The sequence below is a fragment of the Paralichthys olivaceus genome, chromosome 11 (assembly GCF_024713975.1).
Source record: "Paralichthys olivaceus isolate ysfri-2021 chromosome 11, ASM2471397v2, whole genome shotgun sequence".
NCBI lineage: Eukaryota > Metazoa > Chordata > Actinopteri > Pleuronectiformes > Paralichthyidae > Paralichthys > Paralichthys olivaceus.
This window is the reverse complement of record NC_091103.1, coordinates 7,965,405-7,978,979: the sequence shown is the minus strand read 5'-3', so window position 1 is coordinate 7,978,979 and position 13,575 is coordinate 7,965,405. Positions and strand designations below refer to the sequence as shown.

Genomic DNA, 13,575 nt, shown 5'->3' with positions numbered 1-13,575 from the left:
GGAATTAAAAATAAACACAATGTTATAAACAAGACTGTTCTGTGAGGCTAAAGATAATTCACATAAGAGTCCGAGCAAAGGTAAGCACAGATGATGAGGAAGAACCCAATCGCCACGAGAAACAGCCGAGTGAGTTTCCTGGGAAACCAAACAAATACGTACATGTTCTTACTGGCCAGGAAGACTGCATAATGTATGTTATTATAATTATTATTACAAAAAGGGGAAAGGGAGAAACTACAATCACTATATGACTACTTACTTAACTTTTATATAAAAAGAGAGCTCTGTACAAAGAAAAGGGACAGTCTAGCTCTCCTTAAACCATGCCAGGTTATAAAACAACCATTAAATCAGAAAAATGATGTGCTACCTAGACTCATTTTGCTAATCAATTATTTTTTATTTTTTAACTGTCTTCTCAGGCTCTAAAAGAAACTCTTATATAGATTCTTCTACCTGTATAATGAAAATAAATCAGCAAAACAAGTTACACCCATCATTATGTGATGACAGACTAATTAATACCCTCTTCAACTACGTCTGAGTTGAGGAGCAGAGGATTCAACTGTGACGTCAGAAGAGTCTTGTAAACAGTACGATGTAGTGCCTCACCCTCTGTGAACAGATGAATGATTTTACATTGTACATTTCTAAATCAAGTTATCCGTTTACTCCTTGTAATCTTGGTGAGATTAAACATCACCTAGTTAAGTAGCACAGAACCCTTCAGTTGCAGGTTCAGAAAAGTAGCATTCAACATATTTTCGGTCGTCTTAAGTATTGCATGTTGTGCATTCACAAATATTTGTTTTTTTTCATCTAGAGCTGGATTTGTTTTAATTTTTAATTCATGTAGAAATATTCTGCATCAACCACCAAAAACAATATTGAGCAAGTGTCCATGAACAGTAATCCTTAATGCAGTCATATATATTATCACTTCAGCCCAAGTTATCGACATAATTCTGACCAAATCACATTATTGCTCCCATGACTCAGTGTGGTGTGTAGCAGAGACTCATGCTTTCAGCTCCTGTTCATCCTGAGTCTGACACCACAAACCACCCAAGAATTGCCCTGTCAGCTGCGCCAGTCACTGACGATTTTACATGGAGAGCAATATTTAAACTATTGACCTTATTTTGAATGAGACAATATTTTTACTATGATGTTTCCATGAGTTGCTAATAGAATAATCGGTTCATATTCACATGTTAAAGAGCATAGTCTGACTATAACTCATGTCTATATTAAAGGTTCAGTGTGTAGAATTTAGTGGTGAATTTGCATGTTGCAGCTGAACACCCCTCACCTTACCCTCCCCTTCCAAACATGTGGTAGCCTTCAATTTTTATGAAAACTCAAAAGGTGTTTAGTTTGTCCAGTCTGGATGACTGTAAAAAGAGATTAGTGAGATTATTCACGATATCTTAATTCGATTTGGAATTACCTTATTTGGGTAAAGGAATTCACAAAATGCTGTTTACATGGCAGTCTATTTTACTGCTACTACTGTCGTAATCTGGTTGATATTGTGATATTGGTTTCCATGTCAACATGTCTATTGATAGCCATTGCAAATGTAGAAGGAATTTAATTTAGGATACTGATGAAAACATCAGCTTCCTTGTGCGTCAGACATAGATCAAAGTTCCACATGGTAAGAAAGAGAGTAGAGCATATTTTTTTGATTTATGTATCCAGTCAATCCAGGCATCTGTTGCACAAATGACCTGGGCCTCAAAATTCCCCTTCACAAAAATGAATCTCAAAGCTTTTGACAGCAAAATGAAAATAAGAAGAGTTGAGTATTTGACACACACTTGTTGAGAGACATTGGTGCTAGAACATTCTGCCCTGACAAATGAGAATAGAGGGCTACTGTAAAATACTCACAAGGGTGTTTATGTCTTTCCTGCTCATATATAATTACTATTATTTCTGAAACTAAAAGAACCCATTAAACCAATCATTTTGAACAACTTTATCTTTTAATCCTCTATGAAATTAACAAGGTTTAAAAAAAGGCACTGCATTAATGTAATAGTTAAACAGATAAGTAGGAGAATGGACAGCTTGATTCAGCACAAACAACTCACTGTTGAGAGAATGATTGGTGGCTTTTTGTGCCAATTTTCACAGTAGTTTACGTAGATAAATTTGTGATGGCTGCACATTTATGTTTACATGCTACCGGAACTTGCAATTTAGCTATCAGCTATCGCGAGTTCTCACTGATCTTGTCTTCATCTCTTGGGCGAGGGCTTATGCGGTGTGTGTGCGCAAAAAACTGCAACGCTGTTTACACCAAAAACTCTAAAAGTCTTTTGTGGCATTAAACACCACCCATTCCTACATCAGCATAGTGGTAAGTGGGTAATGAGTGAATTTTCATTTTTGGGTGAGCTATTCCTTAGTTTGTGCCTTGCAGGGTAGTGAGCATTGCAGCTGTAGCTCAAAGCCAATGGGGAATAATTAATAAAACAATGAGCAGAGACATTGCAAACTGGTTGACAGAGTCAAATAAATCAAATAAGGATAATTGGGGGCAAGGTGCTGGTGTATGGACGTACTGACAATCTGACACTTCTCATCTCACTGCTCATTAGACTGACAAACTCATCAATCTGAAAATATGGGGCAGAGATAATCCAAGAAAAGAATAATATAATCACAGGCCATCAGTATCTTAAAATATGAAAATTGAAAACAGGAAGGGGAAGGACCATGACTGTCATTAATTTCCATTATTAGGGCATGAAACAAATGACTGGGAGAATAAAAGTAAATCCAACTAATTGAAGGTTTAGTGGATCAATTGACGTGTGGATATATAATTAATTTTTCATCCCAAGATAATAAGTATACTCATACATACGAGTGTGAAGCCACCTCCAAGTGCTGAAGAAAGGTTTGGTTAGAGAAGGGGATTTGATAGAGAAGCAAATTTGGTTTAATAGAGAAGTATGAGCTGGCTGCAGGGACAGAACTTGTCAAATTAATCTAGATAAAGAAAACAATAAAGTCGTATTATGAACTTTATGGTGCCTTGTGAATTGGGAGGGTCATTACTGATTTATGAGTTTTTGGCAGAGTTAAAGCAGTACTTCTCCACTGAGGCATCACCTGTGATACCATGAATAAATAGTAAATCTATATTTTGAGCTGATAAAGGACAAGGATGAGAATACTCCTAATGCCTACTTTCTGTTTCTAAAAGACGTCTTGGGTGAGAGAGAAGGCCAGAACGAAAAGACAGGGAGATAAAAAGTTTTGGGGAGTAGGGGATATAAAAATGGCCTCTTTCTAATTTCATGCTAATTTCAGTGCTAATTTCTGCGTGCCATTACCAGCCACATCTGTATCATATTCAAGCTTTATATGAAAAGGTTTTTTTTAAACAACTTTATGGTCTCACTTTCAGCTGGATTTGATGTTCCTTCTTGCTGATCATTAAATCTTTGACAGTTAAAGAAAGCGACGCAAGAAGCTTCTGAACTACGTCAGCAGCTTCCATTAAACAGCCAGTTCAAACAATCCAAGCACATACTTGTTAAATCTCCAAACAGTTCATAAATGGGTAATGTAATGTGGTAATGAAATTAAGTTGGCAGATATTTTTGGATACTTGCCAAAAATTGGCCATCTTTACACATGTACATAACGGATTTTTAATGTGTATACAGGCAACAGATATACCTTCAATTACATCTACAAAACACTTGAAATACTTTTAAAATAAAGATCCAATTTTTGGGCAGATCCCTCTATAGGTTAAAGACCCAACAGCATTCTATTAATATACATTTCACTGCTTTCACAAATGCCTTCCCCTTGCCTGTCAAAAGAAACCACTGTGCCAATCAATCAGTGTTGTTTGCTTCCTGCCACAAATAAACATATATGTGTAATTACGTTTCATAGAGGCCTGGAGCATTCAGGTTTTCAGGTGATTTTAATGATTAGTTCTTTGGGCAGTTAGATTGTTGTAGTGAAATCAGTGATTGTAATGAAAGCTACATGCCTTGCCTGTCACTGATTGTAGTGCTGCCCGACAGAAAACTTTGAGTCATTCCCGTCACTCAACCTGGAAACACCGAGCAATGGCAGGAGGAGTTTTGACCGCCCCCCCCCCGGCCTGTCAGCCTGTTAGGGCTGTGAAAAAAGTACTCTGGGGCTGGTTCCTAATCATAGGTGATACTGTAGTGCTGATACCGTGGCCAGAAAAGCAAATATCTGACAAAGACATCCGTGGCATGCAGAAGCACTGCTCTATTGTGTGAGCAAATAGGCAAAACCATTGGCTCAGTTCACTCAGTCTGAATGTTTTTCATGGCAAAGAGGAGAACATACTAGAATTACCACATCACACCTCAGCCAACAAGTTGAGTTGCAGAAAATATGGTCACAATCTCCTCCTCTGTTGCTGAAATCTGGTGTTAAAAGATGGTCAGATGAGTTTTTTTGTAGAAATTAATATTGTTACATTGAATTTCACCTTAAAGATATAAAATGTCACCACTTTATTCAATAAGTTATTTGTGTGAAAATATGTCAGGGGTCAATAAAGATTATTTTGCTTCACTTTTTGGAGCTGTCATATTGTCCATCTTTATATACATTTATGCAGTAAAAGGACAACAATTCTTCCAACCACAGCTGTCACGAGCAAGGGGCCAATAAAAAGGTGGGTGGACTGTTATGTTTTATAAAGGTACCATCTGTAGGTCTGCATGAGGGCTCTTCACCACCATCTGTGTGTTGACATTACACCAAGCTCTGTCCTCTCCTGTACCGGCTGTCTGAGCCCAGGAGGCAGGAGCCACCACAGTGAACTTGGCTTTCTGAGATAAAAAACTCAGCTTTGTGTTCTTCACATGAACATTTGTTTTCTTTAATTCTGTTGCAGTAATGGTTACACAAAACTGTTTCCCTAGTGATAAAATATTGGTCAACACAAGCATAGAACTGCCTATCTGAAATGAGCTCACATCATGAAATACCATGCAAAGGATTAGTTAATAATAACTGGCAATGCAGAGACACTTGAGGCACTGAAGATATGAAAAACTAGAAAGGCTCATTCTCATGTTTCAAAATTTACATTTTCTCAGCTGCAGAGGTCAATGTTTGGACTCTGTGGTGATGGATATCAGATGGTGGGAATATCACTAAGAATGAAAGAAAAATAAGCAGACCTGTTATCCAGCCAAGGAGGTATTGTTGCTGTCTTTCAAAGGGGAACCTCAGCTTTGACAAAATAACTGTGCACCTCCCTGTTTGTCTGAGTGTTGGGCTTTGAAGACAGCTCTAGTTGCCAACTAGCAAGACAGTGAACCAAACCCTCTCACGCTCCTATGGGGGTTTAATTAATGGTAATTAGCCCTGGAAATGTTGCTTGTACAGATAAAGTGAGGCACAGAAAAGTAAGCTTTCTATATATTCTGTCTGGCTCTTAACAGATGGTGCCCATTTCACAACAATTTGTGACAAACCATAGTAGAGACAGAGGCCGTCACGTGTCATGTAGAACAGTGAACTTGTCCACAGTGACAGGATCTGCTATGCATCGCAAATATAAAGCATGATTGACATGGAGGGGAAAAGGCGAGGCTCTGACTTTCTTGGACAATCGATGATCTAAGCTCAGTCCTCCAGTCAACTCTGATCTTTGACATATTGAAAGCTGTGGACTGAAAGTTACTGACCAAGCCTGTGTTATCACATGCAGATAAAAAGGTGCAATCATTTGATTTTATTCTATATTCAGTCAGTTTGTTGTGTAAGATTGTTCTTTTCAACATTGAGAAACAAGGCGTCTTTGTGTGAATGACTGTGTGCTTCAACATCTGTTTTTTTTTTTTATTCATCCATTTCCACAACACATAAAATCCATACACCAACTCCTGAACAATAACAGAATCTAGCTCTACAAACCCTCTTCAGTCAGAGAAACCACTGAGAAATCAATTTTATTTTTTTTTCATGTGGAAGCTGGAAATGAATAGCAAATGTTTTCAAAAGTGTGCCAGCTCTTTGTGGAGGTTCATTATCCTTACTGGATAAAGGCAGAGAAGCTGAATGCAGGTGTGAGACAGAGAAATTGAGGACTGGTCTTGACTTCCCTGCTTCAGGGTAGCAATCAACAGAAAGATATTACAACATACATTTTGACATAAAATCACAGATATTAAGGACATCATAACAATGGCTCTGTTCAGTTCAAGTCTGCCAGTAAGACATGACCGTGTGACAGTGAGCCAGCATGAAAATTACAGGGAAGCATACAAGTCTTCCTCTGGATAACTCTCCACTCGTTTGACTGATCATCTGAGATCTTCTGATATATGAAGCGAGTAAATAACCTACAGATATTGATCTATATCTATCATAGGATGAATGTTGGGTATGTTTCTTAAATAGCAGCTTAGAAGCAGCATTTCTCATCCTGAGATATTTGTTTTCTATTTCTTTCCCTTTTTACATATGTCCTGTGTTAGAAAAGTCATCAACATGCCCACTCACTTACTTGGAAGCAGTTATTTAAGAATACTTCCCAACTCTGCATGTCTGTTCAACAGCACAACTAAACTCACTGAGCAGGTTTTTTAGGAATACCACCTGCTTATTCATGCAATCCCTCATGTACCAGCAGTGCAGAGCACAAAATCATGCAGATACAAGTCATGAGTTTCAGTAAATGTTCACATCAAACATAAGCCATTTTCAGGTATAGGTGCCTTTCACCTATAAATAACGCAGCAGGAGATTGTCCAGGTCAGACGCCTTCGCAATAACAAGACTCTCCAGGGCGTTCATGGAAGGGGTGTTAACTGGGTAGAGCATACAGAAGGCAGGACATTATGTATAAATTCCACCACGAAAATCACATTTTTGTTTCAAGCACATAGACACCAGCGTCGGCCCTTATCACTAAAAGCTCTCAAATATTCTTGTCTTTCAAAGTTGACATATTCTTTGCTGTCTTCTACATGTATGGCTTCTATTTTTCATCTTGAGATATTTGTATTCTTTTTTTTTTCATTTCTGCATATGTCCCACTGTTAGAAAAGTCATCAACATGCCCACTCACTTGCTGTGAATTCTCCTGACAGTATCCTCCTGTATTCTGACATGGGTGCACTAGGACATTCTCTGAGAATGTCTGACTCAGCTGACACAGCCCCTCCAGATAATTTCAGGACAATATCTGGGGTTCAGTGCATGACCTCAATGGTCATACTGTTTGGGAAGGACAGAAAAGCTACAGTTATTCAAATAACTCTTTACAAATGTGATGAGCAGAACAGCATCTCACAACACCTTAACCCTTGAGGCTGGTCTACAACAGCAGAGGACAATGTCAGGCTCCATTCCTGTCAGCCAACAACAGAAATCTGAGGCTACAGTGGGAACAGGGTCACCAACACTGGATGGTTGAAGACAGAAAAAAATGTAGCCTGGTCCAACTCATATGGATTTCTACTGAGGCTATAGATGATGGGATTCGAATACAGTGTTTGCAAAATGAAGCCACAGACCCAACCTTCCTTGTAACAACAGTCCAGGCTGATGGGTTGGTTTCTTGGCACACTTTGGCCCTTTTGATACCAATTATTGTTTGAATGCTACAGACGATTGTTGCTGTGTGAATGTCATGTTACTATGTGCATCCCTTTATGGCAATGATTTACTATCTTCTAGTGGCTACTCCCAGCACAATAACGTATCATGCCCCAAAGTAAATCTCTGCTTTCATGAGCAACTGTAAAATCTGCAGAAATGTTATGACATAATCACTCTAACATGAAGGAGAATCTCAAAGGAATGCTTGCAATGTCTTGGGTAATTCATGCCATCGAACTGAGGTTGTGAGCAAAGGGAGGCCCTGCCCAGTATAACTATTGTGTCTCTGATAAAGCTCCACAACAGAAAAGATATCCAGTGGAGAAATGCATCTACAAAGCTGCTGTGTGTAAAAGAGTTGGGAACCAGTGAGTGGGATTGCTGCTGTGAATTCAGTGCACCACATTCCACTGTTCTATTATATCTTTCTTTATCATCAATTTATTCTCTTACAGGGGGCATATTATGCTCAGCTTGATATTTTTATTCTAAGAGCATCTTTGCACAAGTTGCAGTTCAAAAAGGTCATTAACAAAATGCCTGTTATGCAGACCCTCAGTTGAGACTGAAAGAAACAGACAATATTAAGTCAGACCACCTTATGACCGCTTCGCTTGAATTGTATAAATCAAGAGTGATCTTTAAAGCATTTCTCACACAACCCCAAGTCGTTTCAGCATGGCTGCACATAACCTTGCCCATAATCTTTTCTAATCCCATCAAATTTGAAGAAACATGTAGACATGTATGTTATGTTAGAATTTTTTCAGACAACCTCAAAATGTCAACTCTTGTAACATTTCCTCAAAGATCCTCAGCTGAAATAGGAACAGTTTGAATATAAAGAGTTATATTTATATTCTCATGCTCTGCATAATCACAGTCATGGCTGCTATCAGGAAATGAGCCTGTCTCTTTACTAGGGTGGCCTTGAAGTGCAAATCGCAGATCACACAACAAAACAGTGCATCACAAAACACAATGACTAAAAAAGACAACACAACGTAAAATCACAAAACGTCTCACAGCCTGCTATCGACAAGGCTCATCACTGGATGTACTGGCCAATCTTTTTCAAATGAGGAAACAGCTGACTGCTTTACATGAACCTTTTCTTGTTTGCTGTGGTTATTTGTTGTTGTAATTTGCACTTCAAGGCCAATGTCCAACACAGGATCATATAGACAACTGTACTGAAAAAGACAGTGACTTCAACAACGCAATATTCAGCGCACTGCACTCCACAACACAACCCTTGAATCCTTGAAAGTGATAACAAGAGAACAGCCTTGCAGTCTCCTGACTCATCCACTGATTGAATCTCTGAGTAAACAACTTCTTATCTCTTTAAAATACTACTTTACATAACTGTGGGATGTAAACACATGTCATATGTCAACTGGAGCTCAGAGCAATCACCAATAAGTGTTAGCTGCTGAGATGAGGAGCGACCGATGGGGAAGAAACAGACACGAGGGATGAGACGGAGAGAGAATGAAGCCCGGCTGCAAAAGCCCCAAAGACTAACATGTGAACATCTTTCCATGTATATTTAATTCATATAAAGATGAAAGTGCCACATAAAGACAACTACACCAGCGTGTTCCGCGGTGGGAGCTGGTGTAGTAACTGTGTTTCACGCTCACCTGTGTGCGGGCTGCTGCCACTTCTCCCCGGCGAGCAGAGAGTCACACCGGGACAACCCGGGTGGGAAGTGACGGGCGGGACGAGGCTGGGTGGAGGTGAGCGGCTCACCGGTGGAGCTCCCGAGGCTGCTGACACGGTGGAAGTTTCACACCGAAAACAAAGGAGGGGGGAGACGGAGCCGGACGAACGGTTGTCAGCTACGAGAATTCCCGTCTCGTGTCCTCACTGCGTCCCGGGTCGGTTTCCTTCTGTCGGTGCTGTCTGCGGGTAGAAGCGTGTGTGTGTGTGTGTGGCAGCGGCACGGACACACGCTGAGGGTGGGTGGGAGCAGCGAGTGAGATGGGGGGGGGGGGTCGCTCTTTAAGCCCCAGCCCTCCCGTAGTGAGGGAGCGAGCAGCGCGTCCCCGATATGACTCCACCGCGGCCTTCACGGTCACGCCGTTCAACCGCGTGGATTTAAAAATTGTTGTGGTGTATTTTCATTTCTCAAAGTGACCTCCCGGTGTCCTGTAACAAAGTTATAGCACCACGCGCGGAGAGACGTCCCGGCCACTCCACTGAACTACCATCAGCGGTTGGTTTTTCCCTAAGCGAAAGCAGAAAATCCGATGGGCCGTGAACGCGACAACATTCAATTATTTTCAAGCGTGTCTGAGGAGTGAGCAGGTATCTACGGAAGCCTGCTGCATTCAATTTAAGGAAAATCTGTTTTTCGCAATTAATTAATTTTTTTAAAGAGAAGTTCTCTGAATTAAGTTTTTTTAATTCAAAAAATAGATTTTTTTCTGAATTAACGACACATTTTCCGGTTATTAATGAGATAAAAAAATCTGCTGCGTTACTGAATCAACAAGATAATTCATTCTGAAAAAATTTCGTTTTTCTGAACTATTGATACAATTTTGGATTTTCATGAGTAAAAAAACATTTTGTTGTGTGTTTTTCTGAATTAACGAGATGTAAAATCCTGGGATAAATTCCTGTCTATCTAACTGAAAGACACAAGTATCTCGCAATGTCTCAATCCCCTACCAAAATAAATGTGGATCAAACTACAGAGGCGAGACATTTTTTCTGAGCTAAATAAAGCTCATTTCGGGATTTTTAGATGGGCTATCTCGTTAATTCCCTTCCTTCCACTATCCACAAAAATGAATTCAAAATATCCTGGATAAGAACTCTGCTGTCTGGCCTATTTGTAGCCAGTGACTGTGCTGTAGCAATCAGGGGAGAGAGCCCTCGGAAACAAAGTGCCACCTACACCCATGCTCAACCACTTGTGAGTAAGTCTCAGCTTTCAACGATGATGTTTCCTCCTGTTTTTACACTATTAAATGATTAATTAAAACCAAACAATTGAATCCCTCCTAGAGTTGCGAATCCAGACAGTGCTGTGCTGTCCAAAAATGGCCACTGGCAAGATTACAGCGAAAAAAAGCATGACTACAGTGATTATAATTAAGGTGAATTAGATGGACAAAGTCTCCTGAACATCAGAGGTTCATTTTCCCCCAACTGCTCATGTTAAAGTGCGATTTCGTATAGACAGTATTGAGTGTTGTATTTAGTTTCCTGTTTGTTGTGTGAGACTTGATTATTCCTGCATTGTTAGCTCATCATGTTTCATGGTGGCTATCGTTGTTTTTCAGCACCAAAGAAACAGACACATTCAAGCATTTCTTGCACCAGAGAGCAGGGAGTGAAACTTAGTGTGACCCTGGTGATCATCATAGACAGTGACAGTTAGTCAGCAGGTCTCTGATGTGTGAAATGATTCACACAGATACAGTGTCCGAAGTGTTCAACCATTTTCAGATGAGCTTCATTTAATTGGTCAGCATGAACATGTCAAATGGAGGTGGAGCTTTAGTTAAAGGAAGGGAGGGTTCAGACTGATCACCACGGAAACAGTGCAATGATTTTGCCTGATTCATAAGCGTCATTCTGACGGAAATGAAGTGCTTGAAGCGTAGATGCTGTTTTACAGGATTTCTTAAATTCAGATCAAACATCTAGCAAGTCAAACAAATGTTGAGATTACGTCTCCAACCTCACAACCCTGCAGCCACTCATGCACGCGGAGACATACACACACCTTGACAATGTCCCTCCATCCACAGGTGGGGGGAGCAGGGGAAATGATCCTCCCAGGATATTTCCTGTGCTATATCCCTGTTTGATGTGGCTGACCTGGGCCTCCCTGCTCCTCTCTCCACAGGTTTGCACTAATCAGAAGCTCCAGCTGCCGAGTTCTTGGATTGAACTCTCATTTTAAAATGCCAACCAGCATCCACAGGCAGGAAGGAGGAGGACTGCTGGTAGGGGTCTCCTGTGCAGGTGGTGTCACGTGATGCAGCCAGGGTCGGGAGGGAGATGCTTGTGATTGATAACGTTTGAGAGGAGACAGAATGTATTTTAAAATGCAGTTCTGACTGTGTTATTGTGAAAATGCCAACACAACAGCACATTCTGACTTTGAAGGCCTGTTGGAATGTGGCAGGAGGGTACAATCTTTTCAAAGGCCTCTATAATCTCCTGAGAGAAATCTGAACAGCACTCACTTTTAAGGAGTTGGTGTGAACAGAACTGCATGCATCTGAAATATGCATGTTTATATCGCATACATGTATGAATAACTATCCCACAGGATAAGAGAGTAAGGCCTTAATGTTGAGATTCAGCAGTTAGCTCATGAATTTTTAATTGAAAACTTTTATTTAATATGATGGAATTAGGAAACCAGACCAATTAATATAATTTCAACATAATATTTGTAACCAACATCAGACCAATCTTATCACTGTGTATAGAGCTCCTCCTACTGACTCTAAACAGAGCAGCTTCACTTTTTTCCTTGAAGTTACACGCTTTACCAAGCGTGTAACTTTATGATGTTTGCATGTGCGTACCCACAAATTAATAATATCTGTTGTGAGTATCAGGTTTTTGTTCTGAAGAAGTCAGTGACAGTGACATACAGTGGTGGTTATTTATCTGGTTGGTTTTTACTCCATCTAGTGGTTCTTACTCCACAATACAGTTGCTGGCAGTTTTTTGTACAAGTTATGTCTGACTCACAGTTCAGATTTTTTGCAGCTACTTCTTCTAATATTGTAGATATTCACAGTATAAATATATACTGTAAATAGAATAAGTTATTATAGAGCTTCCCTAAAACCATACAGGAGTTTGTGGGTGTCTTTACTTTACTTGCAGAACTCTTAGAATTCAGTTTTGCTCTTATGCATATTTGGGGTGGAATATAAAAACTTGCAGCAACCTGGATTTTAAGAAGAATCCTGATTTAAAAATGCATTTTATTCCATTTTAAAACATCTTTGCTGAAAAAGCAACAATACAAACTTGAACAATTGGGGTTAGGAAACTTTTTCCACCAGGGGGCATCTTCACTCTACATTCAAATTAAAACAAAATTTCAAAATATACTTTTGAGTTTTTTTAACTGATCTTCCATCTTTTAATGAAATTATATTTGTGGCGTGGTTTATTTTCTTTGAAAATATGCAAGTAATGCAAGTAAAACACAAAATGTTTGCACACAAGCACACATTTCTACTGGTGGAAAACTTCTCAGTTCTCAATGTAGAATGTTTGTTTGTTTTACAAATTCCCACATCCAGCACATGATGTCTTTCCTCTTATTAGTATGTCCAATATGATGAATATTATGAGGCATATTTAAATCATTTTTACAAGTTATTTTTATGAATATTTAAATTGTGCTGTCATTTACTCTTTTGACTTCTTAATTCACGTATTGATGAGGTGTCAACTGCAAAGCCTCGTTTTGTTTGTTTTTATGAGTGAAATGATTTAACCTTTCTCTTTTGTTGCTGTAGTGCTGCAAAACACATACTGTACACATACTATATTGAGATATATCTAGTAACATCATGTCTGCACTAATGCTGCATATAATAGGAGCTTTTCATGTTAAGCAAACATGACAATGCAGTAAATGTATGTTCCTTTTATTGTAACTTGATATCATTTTTTTGTCTCCTGCTCGTGAGCTTCCTCTTCTTACCCCATCTTAAGTCTGTGCCTTTATACCTCTCAGGGAACACAATGAAAGGATCACTTTTTAAATGGAGATTAAGTGTTCTTAGGGATTTGACCAGAGTTGCTTGACCCAGAAATACCCCCCACTCTCCACAAGCTGAGGAATTTCACAGCTGTGGCTCCTGTTTTTTTTTCTCAGACTGACTTAAACCCCGCCCACAGCAGGGAAGAGGCTGCAAACATGCTCTGTGAATCTCACAAAGTCAAAATGTATTA

At 39.5% G+C, this 13,575-nt stretch overlaps 1 protein-coding gene across 4 annotated transcripts in view; it reads right to left on the bottom strand.

Moving 5' to 3' along the window:
* gdpd5b (glycerophosphodiester phosphodiesterase domain containing 5b) overlaps positions 1 to 9,601 on the bottom strand; it is a 43,072-nt gene extending 33,471 nt beyond the window's left edge. For 3 of the 4 annotated variants that reach the window (XR_011244558.1, XM_069534514.1, XM_020095233.2), the window contains exon 1: positions 9,276 to 9,601. The gene's annotated coding sequence lies outside the window, so the exon portion shown is untranslated. The remainder of the gene's footprint in view (positions 1 to 9,275) is intronic. The other variant, XR_002203062.2, reaches the window with a different exon arrangement.
* Positions 9,602 to 13,575: the final 3,974 nt, after the last annotated feature.